A 15279-nucleotide genomic window follows, 5' to 3' on the forward strand; every position below is an offset into this window, starting at 1 on the left:
TGCAGGCCAGACAGAATACATCAAAGTAATTTATATGAAAAATAAATAGCAAACCGTAAGTAATCATCATACTACTGATTTTGTATAACAGTATAGAAGAGTAGTAATAATTTGATGCTGTACGTATACATGTAGGTTTGCAGTTGCGTTAGCTTCATTGTTAACTGCTTCTTTTCTTGAAATACATCTAAGTAAGACTGGTTGTATATTAAAGGGTATATAATACATGTTACTGACTAAATTATTTAAATACATAGGCAAGAAAAGAACATACTATTAAAAAGTTTAAAATCATTAGGGGAATGAAAATAGTGCAAGTCTCCAAAATTAATAATAAAAATCATAGAAGATTAGGGCTAGAAGGAACCTGGAGAGGCCATCAAGTCCAGCCCCCTGTGCTGAGGCAGGACCAAATAGACATAGGCCATCCCTGACAAGTGTTTGTATGACCTGTGCTTAGAAACCATCAATGATGGCGATTCCACAATCTCACTTGAAAGCCTATTCCAGATCTTAACTACCCTTACAGTTAAGGAAAACTTTCTAATTTCTAATCTAAATCTTCCTTGCTGCAGATTAAGCCCATTACTTCTTGTCCTACTTTTAGTGGACATGGAGAACAATTGATCATTGTCCTTTTTATAACAGCCTTTAGCATACTGGAAGACTGTTATCAGGTCCCCATTCAATCTTCTTTTTTCAAGATTAAACATGCCAATTTTTTAACCTTTCCTTATATGTCAGGTTTTCTAAACCTTTAATAAATTTTGTTGCTCTCCACTAGACTCCAATTTGTTCATGTCTTTCCTAAGGTGTGGTGCCCAGAACTGGACACATTACTCCACCTAGGGCCTCACCAGTGCCAAATAGGGTGGAACAATTACATCTTATGTCTTACATACGATGATCCTGTTAAAACACCTTAGAATATTAACCTTTTTTTTGCAAATGTATCACATTATTGACTCATATTCAATTTTGATCCGCTATGTTCCTCAATTCCTTTTCAACAGTATGGCCACCTCGACAGTTATTTTCCATTTCGTAGTTGTGTATTTGACTTTTCCTTCCTATGTGCTTGCCTTTATTGAATTTCATCTTGTTGATGTCAGATAAATTCTGTAGTTTGTCAAGGTCACTTTGAATTCCAATCCTGTTCTCCAGAGTTCTTGCAATCTCTCACAGCTTGAGGTCATCCTCAAATTTTATAAGCATACTTTCCACTCCATTATCCAAGTCATTAATGAACATATTGAATAGTAACAGACCCAGGGCTGACCCCTGCTTGTCAGAGAACTCACTGATAACTACTCTTTGAGTACAGTCTTTCCACCACTTCCGCACCCACATTTAATAATTTCATCTAGAGCATATTTCTCTAGTTTGCTTATGAGAATGTCACAGAAGATTGTCAAAAGCCTTACCAAAATCAAGATATATCACATCTACTGCTTCCCCCATTCACTAGTAGCTTGATGATGATTTTTTAAAAAAAAAGTGCTCTAAATGTATGTAAGGTTGTAAGAAAAATTATTTAGGAACAGTATTTGAGAAATACATGCTCATGTAATTAAAGACCATATTAAAGACTATATTATAAAGCATATGCCCAGAGGGTCAGAGTTAAAGTTTGTAAAAATGGAAAAAGAAATTGCATAATCTGGAATTATTTGGCAGCACATCAGTGGAATGCCCATAGATACTTTTACAAAGGCTCCTTCAGTCATTGTCCATCTTGTCTGTTTTCAATACACAATTAAATAAGCTATGGATATGCATATAGTCTGGCTCTTTTCAGATATGTCCTTTGCAACCGTATTGAGAAATCCTCATTTAAAGTAAACTTCTTATGCAAAAGGTGTGATTTTCAACATGTCATAACTAAATTAAATCAAAGCCAATTTTTACCAGAGCAGTCATAGGCACAGCCCCCCAAACAGAACTGTTTTCTTACCAAACAAAAACTTGCTAAACCCAGCCATTTCAGCTGAACACATTTTTAAAAAGAGGTTGCAAAAAGATTTATAACAAGAAAAGTGCATATTTTCCCTTTTCTTTGTTGCTCAAACTTTCCATAATATTCATTTTGTGGCAGACTTCAATGACCTAAATTTTCAAAAGTGACCAGTGATATGCCTAACTCGAGACACTAAGGTCAGGTATTTAGAGGATGGATGCTTAGTACTTTCTGGAAATCAGGTACCTGTAATTGTCTTAAATTGGGTACCCAATAAAATAATGGTACAAATCACTGGTCACTTTCAGAAAGTTTTGAATAACTGAAAACGGGTAAAATGGGAATGATTATGCAGCTTTAAAAACTGTAGCAATTGCTCTACTATAATATGGGTGTCATTTGTCCCGTTACTGAAGTGCAGCCACCAAAGTGCAGAGTGGGGCAAAAAGTGGCAGTTATTCTACACAACAGTTTGGGAGAAGAAGTGTAAGAAAAGTAGTTTACATTATCATGGGTCTGACCAATATATTTCTCAGCTGTCTTACATAATGTACTAGTGATGGTTCTCTATTGCAGAATTAAAAATCAAATTGAAACATGAACAGAAGTGTTTCTTTAAAAAGCACTAATTCTAAAAAAAAAAAGTTGATTTTCTGTCTCATACAGAATACATGAGGGGGGAAAAAAGGAAATAAAGAACTCTTGTCATATTGTAAATGCTGTTTTCCAGTTGACTTTCCAGCTTTTAGGGTAGCCTTGGACATAATGAATACAGATTGAATATAAAATGCTATTAATATTACACCAAAAAGAGCTAATTCTCAGGGTTTGTTTTTTTTTTTCACCTGCAGGTTTATTGCAGTGCCTCAGTCTGCTGGCATAAAGCCCAATCATATCCCATATGTCTTTTGAGGTCTTAGCCTGTGAATTTTTTTCAACTCCCTAACATACCACCATTAAGCACTGACTTAATAAAGGCCTCATCCTACCTCTGTTGAAATCAGTGGGATTAGGACTGGGGCCTACAGGAGAATGACAAACACTCTCAGCCTGGCAGTCTCTTCTCAAAGTCTTACACAGATAAATGGAATGCATGTAATGAAATAAAACCCTATATATCCATGTATTTTCTAATTCCTGTACCAATAGGACTCTACAATTTTACTAAGAAAATTGTCAGAATTAAAAGTCCTTAATAAGCGAAGAACTGACCAAATGCCATCAAATAACTGAATCACTAAAATTTTGGGCCATCTGGTGTTGAATTTTGAATTATCTGAGAATTCTGTATTTTACTCCCTATCTAAGGCTAATTCTTTGGACCTTAAAATAAACTGATTGACTACCTCAAACCAGGTAAAACGTTACCAGATGAAAAACAGCAGATGTTTTAAGACTTCATTAATCCTAAGCAAAACTTTTCCTTTGTTTTAGAATTATAAGGGTATCAGTGGGTCTACACCAATCTTGGAACACCGAACTCCTAATCTTGTTTATTTCAAAATTTATTCTATATAGAGAAGGCTGTTCTCAGACAATATTAGAACTGTCTGGGGAAAGGTTCCAGGGTTTTTATTCTTTATGGACACTCTCTGAGCTATTGTTGGAGAAGTACAATGATCAGGCAAAAAAAAGTCCAGTAACACTTCCAATTAGTATAAACATCCACTAATGTCTTAATTTCCATATTTTTCTGGGACACCCAGTTTTTATAACTCTTTAGTTAGTTTATTTTCAAGATAGCATATTCTGGTTTATAATATACTATTAATTTATATCTTTAAAATGGAGATTGTAGTAATTTTTTTCAGTATAGGGCAATGATGTAGACATTCTCTCTATGAAATCTTGATTCTTTTGACCTATATGTTACTCCTACAACATGACTTTTGATCAGATGGATTGCAAACACAGGATAAAACTCCTTCAGAATGTAAGCTCAAATATGAGCACTCACACTGAAAAATGTAAGTGTAACAATTATCCTTACGATATCAATTGAAGTAGCAAATGTGAAATGCAATTTGATTAAACCAAATTATTTTTAGAGTGCATAGAATTACACCTAAAATAGTGTTGGGACAAATTCACAATCCCAGGATTAAAACCAATAGATATTAGTTGAGTGACACGTTATACACTCACAATTTTGCCCCACAAAAAAAATCTGATTACATTAGTTTTCAGCAGCTCAGTTAATTGTTACTGCAAAAGCTTTTGTGTTGGTTAGAGTTTTATGCCTATTGTCTAGTGTGTAAAGTTAAGGGTCCTACAATGTTACCTTTCAATGCCAGTGAAAGATAAAGTGTGAACATTAGGAGAGAGAGTTTCTTCAATGTCCCATTATGCCAGCCTGGACAAGCTGGTTTGAGCCTCTCTTGCAGCAGATGGAAAAGGGAGTATAAAGTAAATGTTGATGACATTATTCTCAACATATTAGGGGCTTACTGACTTGTTGCTAAATTGTTTCCTGTCTGCCACAGGTAGAAGCAGCTGCTTCTTCTTGGCTGTAATGGTGACAGGTTTTGAGGTCTGAGTTAGATCTTTTTTCACTCTGCACGTTGTATGGTACTAATGAATTTATTTTACACATGTTTCAATTCACAATCTCATCAAAGGTGTTTTGGCTTGCTTGCAAGCCTGCACTTCTCATTGCACTGCACACAGAAAGTGTAGTTCAGTAAAGCTGCTGCAGCCTGCTTGCCAGCCACTGGGTTCTGATATAATGCTGTTCACATTTGGCCCTATTGACCTTATGTATTTGCTGGTCACTCAGGTAACTCTAGACAACAGAGAATACAGTAAGTGAGCCAGACAGTTCATGGTTTTGTAGAGGTTAGACAACAATGGTATTTTGAAGAGCGATTGTGGTTCTGTTCTCCTGAACAAAATGGCTAACTAGTTCATTTGAAGTGAAATGTGTTTCCACAGTGTGACAGGCTCGTTTTCTCTCCATGTAGTATGGCAGTGGCCTACTGTACAAAGAGGAGAGTTAAATATGGAGAAGTTATCGTGTAATCTGCAGCTCTTGGATCTTTCCAGTTCCATTTTCAGGGGGAACAGTAGGATTGTTTTCCTTAAGGTATACAGTATTTAGACTGGTTTTGCACGTCTATTAAAGCTGCATGTACATTCCTGGATAATCAGTGCAGACAAAACCGAGACAGATGTTGAGCAGCCCCATACACCACAAGCTCTCAGTTTGAACTCTGATATTGGGTGAGCCATCTCTGGAGGATCGCCTATGTTTTCTGAGGGAGGGTACTGTTAGACTATTCAGCTTCCATTTATGTCAGTCTGTTCAAGATTTATACAGTCCTGGAACAGACCAGTCTCTATTATTATTTTGTTGGAGATGTTTATTCAGTGAGCAAGTAAGTGGAGAGCCATTGAAGGGGTTAACTCAGAAGGTTTGGAATGAGGACTGCAGATTTGTCATGACATTCTTTTTAATAAAAAATCACAGAGCAGTCATGGTAAATTTAATAAAAGTCACGGGTTTAGTGACTGCTCCTTGTTTGTTTTATATCTATCTATCTATAATATAGATTTAAAAAAAAAAGCCCAGACGAATGAGGGGGCACCGACCACCCACAGCAGCACCCTCCATCCTGGCACTGCAACCCTAATCTTAGCCTGCTTGGGGAGGAAGAGTCAGGTATGGCTGGAAAGCGAGGCCACCCTGCATTCACCTTGGGTATTAGCAGCTTCTGTGTCCCTTGAGGCTGGGCCCTAGGGGTGAGAGAGAGTCTTCCCCGCACTCACCCAGAGCAGCTCCTGTGTCCCACAGGGCTGGTCCCTGGGGTTAAGTGGCTGACAGAGCTGGGTCAAACTTGAGTGGCGATGCAACTCCACATGTCAGGCTTAGAGTGCGGAGCTGGGCCCAGCCCTGTGGGATAAGAGCCACCACGATGGGGTGAGTCATGGACAAATTGGAAAATCATGCTATCCTTGACTTCTTTTTTTCCAGCCGGGACAAACCTGAAGCCATATTTATAATTATAATCAGACACCTTCCATTGAGGCTAGCATGTGTACAAAAAGAGGGAGAAAGGTCAACCAGCTCCTTTCTTTTTATCCATTACACTGCAGAAACAGAAATATGGATACTTTCACTCTTCCTAAAGATGGAATTGTCTCCAGTGTTCTGTACTCTTCAATCCAGATCTCTAGGGGACCCAAGAGAAACTGGCAATACTGGCTCACATTTTGGTGATGCCATTTTGGAATCATTTGAAGGAATTTGGAAGTGCAGAGGGTCCACATAGTAGCAGAAATGCAGCACTTTAGTCTTCTTCCTTTGAGATGAATAGGAAACTGCACATTCCAGTGCCTTTTCTTTTTCTTCTCTTTTCTTCTGTCTTCTCCAATTTTTTCAATGGTGGATAGTATTGTTTACTATTGCTTTATGCTGACTGGAGACAGTAAAGGGAGTAAGGTGATTTCTTTTTATTGTGTTTATTTTTTTAGTAGTAGAAAGTACCAATCACGTCGTTATTACAGATAGCAACAAAATAATAACTAAATATTCAGAGCAGTTGGAAAAGAAAAACAAAAAGAATTGAGGATGCCCTGTAGAGAGAAGAATCTCTCTCCTGGGGCAGTTGATTTTAGTTAGTTTGTGAATTTGACCTGTAGTTTTGAAGTTTATCGTTATAAAAAAATATAAGAGCGATAAAGAGGTCACATGTATTTTGACAGTCTTATGGGTGATTGTGATAGGGAAACCGTGACCTAGGAGAACACGTACCTTGTACTTAAAACAAAATGTCTGATGATATCTTCAAAAAGTTTTAAATCTAAGCTTGTTATACCACCAAAGAATAAACAAATAAATTAAATCTGTCCAAAAAACTGCATTTTTAGCTTCCTCTTACTGTAGCCTAACCTTCCAGTTGAGCTAATAATTTAAACTGCTACATTTTTTATAAAATCTGACCTTTATGCAACAAATACATTAACTTGTCCCACTAGGAAGCATTGTAGTAATACTTGGATAAATCTTGGAAGATATGGACTTAAAATACCATACAAATTTAATTATTCTGCTGTGTATCATTCAAATGGTTTACTTTCTGCTTCATCTGGAACTAATGGGCTGCTGCTTATTCCCTCTGCTCAGTCAAGTAATTTGGCCAATGTGCTTGGCAGGATTTTGGCATTCCCTTCAGCAGCCCACTCACCAGAGACAGTTCTTGCTTCTGCTCGCAATATTATTTTTCAGCGTGGTGGCTCTTTCTAAGAAAAGAGAAAAGGATGGCAGCCTGTGGACTGAAGCAGATTCTTCCCCGATAGCAACAATTTTATTTTACAGGTCCTTCTTCTGGCACCCCATCTCTGGAGAACTTTCTTATCAGCATCCCTTAAAACAGATTCCACCATAAGTTGCTATCCAGGTTGGTAAACTGCTTCATGAATCCTGAGTGCCTATAGTCCACAACAGAACCCAGCTCCAAGTGCTGCCAAGAACTATCATACTACTTTGCTGAAAAGATCACGGATATTCAGGAATACTTCTCAAGCAGTATGGATCTTCTCACCCTTTACCAAGCAACAAACAGACCATCTGCATCCCCAATTCACTTCCCAATGTACCGAATAGCTTCAAAGTTTCAACCCAAGACCTGTGAATCTGACCCATATTATTTCTGGACTGTGAATAAGTCTCATGAGCAACTGGTGCTATTTATGACCAATGTAGCCAATTCTTCATTCATGGGAGAAACCTTCCCATCCTCCTTCAAACATGGTATAGTCTGACCAACATTTAAGAAAACCACCCTGGATATGTTGGTTCAAGATAACTACCACCCAATATGAAATCTCCTGTTGCTGAGCAAGTTCGTAGAGAAGCTAGTCAAAGACCAACTAAAAGCTCATCCAATTGAAGCTAATGTCTAAGACCTAGCGCAATCAGGATTCAGGCCAGCACATGGGACAGAAACAACTTAAGTGGTGCTGACGGATGATCTTTTGTCAGTGGTTAGTAGGCAGATATTCATTCTCATTCTCCTGGACCTCTACAGCATTTGGCACTGTTGAACATGAAATACCACTGTCTCGTCTGAGAGGTGGTGGTGTCCGGGGTAATGGATTAAAATGGTTTCAAGCCTTCCTGAAGGATCGAATCCAACAAGTAGTGATGAGAAACTGCATCTCCAACATGAGACCCCTCATTTGTGGAGTCCCACAAGGATCAATTTTATCTCTGGTTCTATTCAACAACTACTTGCAGTAATTAGGTGAGTTGGTGAAATGACATGAACTAAAATGCTTACACTATGCAGATGGCACACAGTTCTATTCTTTACCGCATACGACCATATCATTACTATCAAGGTGGACCAGTGCTTATATGAGTTCAGCTCACGGATGAAGAACAGCTGGTTGAAGCTGAACCTGAGCAAGATGAGGTTATACTTGTGGGAATAGAAAAGCGTTTTGAAGAGATTGCAGCCATAATGTGGTTTCCTTCAAGTCACACACCCATAATTGGTCCATTTAGTCTATAGTTTAGGAGTGTTCCTGGTTTCCTCTGTCACAAAGCCCCCGTGTACCAGCTTCCAGGAGCAATGCTTTCTTCCATCTTTGGCTGGTCAGGCAATTCTGTCCTATACTGGCAGATGATGACCAGACCCTCAGTTATACATGCCTTCACACCTCCTATCTGGACGACAGTAATTCACTACACCTGGGCATGAAGCCATCAGTTCCTGGTAACTAGTGCAGAATGCTGCAGTGCAATTCCTCAGCAACACAGGCTATTGCAAGCACATCATATCTGTCCTCTGCACTCTACACTGGCTTCCTATAGAACATCTTGTCAAGTTAAAGGTCTCTGTCCTTATCTTCCAGATGCTCAGTTGCCTGGGCCCAAGATATCTAAAAGATTGCCTACAGCTCTGAGATGAAGACCATGGTCATCAACTCCACTCATCAGGCACAATGAAACTTGGTGGCAGAAAGGGTAAGCTCATCGGTGCAGGAGAGATAGTGCTTTCTCAGGGGCCGGACTAAGACTGTGAAATTAACTCCCACATGAATTAAGAACCGTCACAAACCTCACACCTTCCACTCCCAGTGCAAGGTATACTTCTCCAATCTGTCTACTTTGCCAACATAAATACATAAAATTAAAGCCAAAACTATATATAAACAAAACACTATACTGCACATAGAGTGCTCTTCCTGGGGAGAGCACTCTGAGAGGAAGACCAAACCACATGTTACAAATGTCTGTCACATCACTAATGCACTACTGGAAGATGCACAGATACTATGGTGATGAGGGCAGTATAAGGACTTCTATAGAATAGAATAAATATCTTGGATGAAGGAAACCCATTGATTAAATCCTACTTGTGGCACATGTGGGCAGGGACCTGGGCAACTACCAGGCCCTTTGTGGACCCCGAAGCCATCAAACATAAAAGGACTTTCTAGGCTTAGGGCCATAACGGCTTGCACTATTTACAAAAATACTGAGGAAGGACTGAGAACAGCTGGGAGGAAGAAGGATATTCCCCCAGTACATATCTCCTTCCTCTCTCCCTTCCTCCCACTTTTCTTTGCAACTGTTCTCTTTAGACAGAGTTAAGGAAGATCTTCCCTTTCTTCTTTCTGGTCTCACTCCCTTCTGAGTATTTCTGTAAACAGTTTAAGCAGTTGTGGTCCTTCACAGCTAAGGCATTAACCTTTTCCCTGCCAAAACCAGGGACACAGTCTGTCTACTCCAGCATGCTCTCCCAATGTTTTCTGTTACCATTTATATTTTCTGAATTTTTTCATCTATTTTTCTATTAACTTCATGATTTATATCATCCAAGTCTTGCAGACGTACTCTCTCAATGAAGTTTTGAACAGAGAGTTTCATTTCAATGCTATCTTCTGGGATCTTATTCCAGGATCACCAAGATTTCAGTTATGACAGAACATTTACAGAGTTACTGTCTTCCATTTTGATCTAATTTTACAGAGGTGATGGAACATCATTTTTTTTCCTTCAATATTTTCAGGAACAATTGGAAGGAGAATGGTCTCAGCATTTCAATTTCATTTTCTTGTATTTCAAACTTTAAAAATATAGAAGTGATTTCGTTAACACTTTGCTCAGCTTCTCTTGCTGCTACTCTTGTAATGCACTTATCACATTTTTTATGATTTTCATCTGTGACTCTTCAAGTGCTTTACACAACATTAATTAACCATCACAATATCAGTTTGTGATAGATCAAAATTGTACATATTTTTTTTTTTTTTACCAGAGCATAAAATGAGAAAAGGAAGGATTGGGTATCTTGTCCAAGGTCTAACAGCAAGTGATTTGCAGAGCTGGGAATAGAACACTTGGGCTTAGCTTCTTCAATCCTAAAATTTTAGGTTCTATCCAGTCTGTGGGGCAGTAAGGATGGAACAACTCACCCTTCCATTTGCTTGGAACTGGTTGTGCAGTATCTAGTAGATAATTTACTGAAATACTTATTGTGAAGGTAAGAATATCTGGAGTATTTCTCTGCCATATATACTATATCTTTTTAAACTTAACAATGTGTAAACTGGCCAAATGGTTGTTTTGCCCAAGTGATCTAGATGTTTCAGTTATTGGTATTTCCCTATCGCTTTGTCTGTATGATGTCTTTATAGCCATAAATTTACATTAGGGGATGAGTGTTGTCCTGTAATCCAGAATTAACACTGTTCATATGAAAAAGAGCCTTAAGTAAGGCCCTTAGATTTTGCATGATCATTTTGCCACTACTATCTTCTTCATTGTTGCAGATAATGGCATCATGCTCATGACAAACCTGGAGTTGTTAATGCCATTTTACTATCCATCATGGAAACAAAGGCTTGTGGTCACCATAAAATGGAAGTTTACACTGATCATTATTTTGTGCCTTAATTGTAGTAGTTGTTTATACGATCTCATTATAAGGTATGACATCTTGGTCCATATATGTGCACATATCTACTTCGATATTACAGTTCTGCATATCAGTAGTTTTTAATTTTGTTTGTAACTAATGTATTGAGCCTGAAGTTTACTGAAACTTTTGCATAGCTTCTCTTTGACTGTAGTGACATCTAATGGTAAGGTAAAGTTGCTTAACTACAATGTCTTTTGCTGCTTGATACACACACATTTTGTGTTGCCAACAGTATGCTTTCTAGGCCAAGGCAACATTGTGATATTTTTGTCCCTTGCTGTTTCTTACAAAAAGTGTGGTTTGAACATTTCCTCTTTGGTAGCAGATACCAGTTGCTTATTCTGTTCACTATGCCTTACTTTCAAGTAAAATATTCAAAAAACAGAAAGTTTACATGAAAAATTTTCAGTACATCATAAGCGGTGTGATAATTTTATACTGTGGCTTGTTTTGATTCTATGGAAAACAGACTATGGTGTCTCCAAAACAAACTACAGTAATGAAATGGATCCTTATGGAAAATTTAAGAACAAAATATTTAATGTAAAATTGTTTTAGTAGTTTTGGGATCACAACATTTTTGAGAAATACGTTAGTAAAATTCTGTTTGCTTTTAGATGGCACAAACATTCCTTGTTTTCCTATATTTTGAGATGTTTTACCAGATTTTAAAAAAATTGTTACTTTTGGAACCCCTAATAATAAACACTATAGTAAATGCATGAATGTTCAGAATTAAGAAATAATATTTCAGGCACCAAAATATTAAGTTAGTTTTAATATTAAAAGCAATATTTAATATTAATTTCAATTTGAATATATTACTTTTAATATTAGATTGCTATTACATTTGTTGAATGTAATGCATCAGGTATAATTTCAGTGACCTATGGAGGGACACCTCTGAATTCTCTCATTATGAGACATCATTGCTCATTCAGACCAAAGTTCTTTTATTCCATACAAATTTCATATTGTACAACTGTTGTTTTACTGTCCACTATTGACATCCGAAATGCTGAATCTTGAAACTACAGTTGTTGAGCTATTTTTATCATAGAGCAGCGGTTCCCAATCTGTAGCCCGTGGACACCTGGTGGTCTGCAAGGCTACTACAGGGGGTCTGTGGAAAAGAAAAATAATAACATCCTCACCAAGGAAATGTACAATTTCAAATAAAACTAGTAGCATGTGGTGGTTTGCAAAATGTTTGGTGGTTGAAAAGGGGTCTGCACACTTGAGAAGGTTGGGAACCGCTGATATAGAGGCCTTTGAAACATTCTCTGATTATTTATCTTATTTTTGCCTTTCTCACACCTTTAAAATACCATGTTACATGTTTTGGCTTCACCAGGTTGACATCTCTTAGTATAAGAACATAAGGAAAACATAAGAACTACCATATTGGCTCAGGCTAATAGTCTATATAGCCTAGTATTTTGTCTCTGACAGTGGTCAGCACCAGAGCTTCAGAGGGAGAGTACAGAACAGGGCAGTTGAAGCGATCCACTCCTGTCATCGCCTTCTGGCTTCTGGCAGTCAGAGGTGTAGGGTCGCCCCACAGATGCAGTTGCATCCGTGATCATTGTGGGTAATAACCATTGATGGACCATGAACTTATCTAGTTCCTTTTTTAACCCAGTTATAACTTTGGCCATTACAACATCCTATGGCAATGAGTTCCACAGGTTAATTGTGCATTGTGTGAAAAAGTACATCTTCTTGTTTGTATTAAGCCTGTTACTTATTAATTTCATTTTGTATTGTAGGAAAGGGTAAATAACACTTCTCTATTCACTTTTTCCTCACCATTCATGATTTTATAGACCTCTGTCATATCCTTCCTTAGTCGTCTCTTTGCTAAGCTGAACAGCCCTAGTTATTTTAGTCTCTCCTGATAGGGAAGCCATTCCATATTCTTGATCATCTTTTTTGTTCTTCTCTCAACCTTTTCCAGTTCCACTATGTCCTTTTTTTTATATGGGGTGACCAGTACTCAAGGTATGGGTGCACCATGGACTTATATAATGGCATTATGACATATCGGAGCATGTCAGGCTTCATAGCAATAAAATCTGTGGTTTTTTCCTCTGCTTTTAAAAAACATATTTATTTCATCTTATTTTCTTCCACTTGTTGGATTTATTTGTGGTTTAGTTTTCCTCTCATTTTTCAGTTGGTGTTAGGTGTGTTTTTAACTGATGTTGAAGAGTATTATAAAACTGATGACTTAACAGTAATGTTAATCTCTATCGCTATTCAACCTTATGTTGATGTAGAAAGCATCTACACTAGCAGCTGTAGTGTAAACATAGAACCAGCCAAGACATCTGGAATAGCCACTTGTGCTCCCACTTCAAAAGGAATGGAGAAGAAATATTTTGTACCATCTAATGGAGTGGAATACTTATTCTCACATCTTGCTCCAAGCTCTTTAGTGGTGCAGGCTGTCACTGAAAGGAAAAAGATCTACAACTCACAGAAAAGAAGTCCAGTTGTCTCAGTCTCTTTGAGAAAGAGAGAACTTCACATCTGCATATTTACTGTTCTGCACAGTAAACTGTCAGGCTGTAATGTCAAAGTATGATTTTATTAACAACAAGTTTTCTAAATTCATCAAAAAGCTGCCCCAAGAACACAGACTTCAATTGCAAGCAATCACTGAAGAAGATAAACTTCTATCCAGGTCTGCCCTCCAGGCTTTGGTAGATGCAGAGGATGCAGCTTCCCCCTTGATGGCAATTTCTGTAGTCATGAGAAGGGCTCTGTGACTCCAATCCTCCAGATTTCCCAAAGAAGTCAAGTAACAGTGGAGGATCTTCCCTTCAAAGGAAATAACCTATTGAGTGAGAAAACAGATGAATCATTACATACCCTCAAAGATTTGATGGCAACACTCCATTCTTGGGGAAAATAACATGAGTCTGTCATACTGGCTCGTACCAGCTCCTGAATCCTTTCAGCTTTCGAGAAAATGCCAAAGAATTCAACATAGTAATCAGAACGTTCCTCCTTTGTTCTCCTTCCAGCCCCAGCCTCCCACCAAGAATCCTTTTGATGGGACCTTTGAATGCCACAAACCAGTCCTGCTGTCAAATCCACCCAGACCAGATTCCCATACCCCTTTTGGTGGCCACCCAGCTAAATATTTTTTTATTTTATTTTTTTTTTTTTGGCATGGCACCTTACAACATCAGATAGATGGGTTTGGAAAACATCACCACCAGTTATACAATGGAGTTCTTCTCCATCTCCCCTCCTTCTTCAGGGACCCCTCTCATGAGAGGATGCTCAGACAGGAAATAGACACCCTGCCTCATCTGGGAGCCATAGAGTTGGTACCACTCCAGCACAGGGAGAAAAGATTTTACTCAAGATACTTCCTCATTGCCAAGAAGAAAGGAGGCTGGAAGCCCATACTAGATCTCAGAAACTGAATGGCTTCTTCTGCCGCCTGAGGTTCAGAATGATCACTCTGGCCTCTCTAATTCTCTCACTAAACAAAAACGAGTGGTTTATAATTCTCGATTTGAAGAATGCTTATTTCTACATAGATATCCCTTAGACAGCAGACAGCCTCGTGTTCCTAGATTTGCAAGATTTCATCCACGAAGTTTACAGGTGTGGTTGCGGTCAGTCTGCATGCCAAGCTAGCCCAGTCTGAACAAGCAGGTCTTCCTCAGCCACAGTTCTGATTTTACTCATCTAGTGGGAAGTCATAAAGGCAGTGTGTGTAGGTGTTACCTTCATCCCCTGCCCACCCATGAAAAGATTGATTACAGTTGCCTTGCTGCCAGGTTGGGGAGCCCATCTGGCTGAACACATAGCACAGGGTACTTGGACCCCACCAGAATCAAAGTTACACATAAACCTGCTAGAACTGCATGCAGTGCCCGAAGCTTGCAAATGGTTCCTGCTGTTTATCTGAACTCTGCATGTTCAAGTCCTGCCAGACAACATGAGAACAGTTTAATATATCAGCCAAGAGGGATTTTGGGGGCAGAGTCCACCCTGCTTTGCATAGAGGCTGTCAATCTCTGCAATTGGTGCATCCACCACCAAGTTATTTTGTCTGCAGTAAACCTTCCAGGAGTGCAGAAGACTGGCAGATAGCCTCAGCAGGCATTTCTTCAGAGACCATGAGTGGGAACTGCTCAACTTGGTGGTACGGTGCATGTTTCAACAACTGGGATTCCTGTCATGGGATCTCTTTGAGCCTCACCAGAACAAGAAACATCTGATTTACTGCTCCCGTGCAGCTTGGGGCCGCAATTCCAGAGGGGATAAGTTTCTAATACAGTGATCAGAATCACTAATGTACACATTCCTTCCCATTCCTCTCTTACCACAGATCCTGAGAAAAATCAGACAAAGCAAAGCATCAGTGGTCCTCAT

The 15279-nt window shown here is 38.6% G+C and overlaps 1 protein-coding gene across 5 annotated transcripts in view; it reads left to right on the plus strand.

Moving 5' to 3' along the window:
- CTBP1 (C-terminal binding protein 1) overlaps nt 1–15279 on the plus strand; it is a 385409-nt gene that overhangs the window by 81248 nt on the left and 288882 nt on the right. Inside the window, exon 1 of one of the 5 annotated variants that reach the window (XM_067567704.1) lies at nt 8908–8924. The exons of the other annotated variants lie outside the window; for them this stretch is intronic. The gene's annotated coding sequence lies outside the window, so the exon portion shown is untranslated. Of the gene's footprint in view, nt 1–8907; nt 8925–15279 lie in introns of those variants that run through there. 5 annotated transcript variants of the gene reach the window in all.

Source organism: Emydura macquarii, unplaced genomic scaffold (assembly GCF_026122565.2).
Source record: "Emydura macquarii macquarii isolate MOO-44397 ecotype Brisbane River unplaced genomic scaffold, CSIRO-AGI_Emac_v2 contig_2795, whole genome shotgun sequence".
Classification (NCBI taxonomy): Eukaryota; Metazoa; Chordata; order Testudines; family Chelidae; genus Emydura; species Emydura macquarii.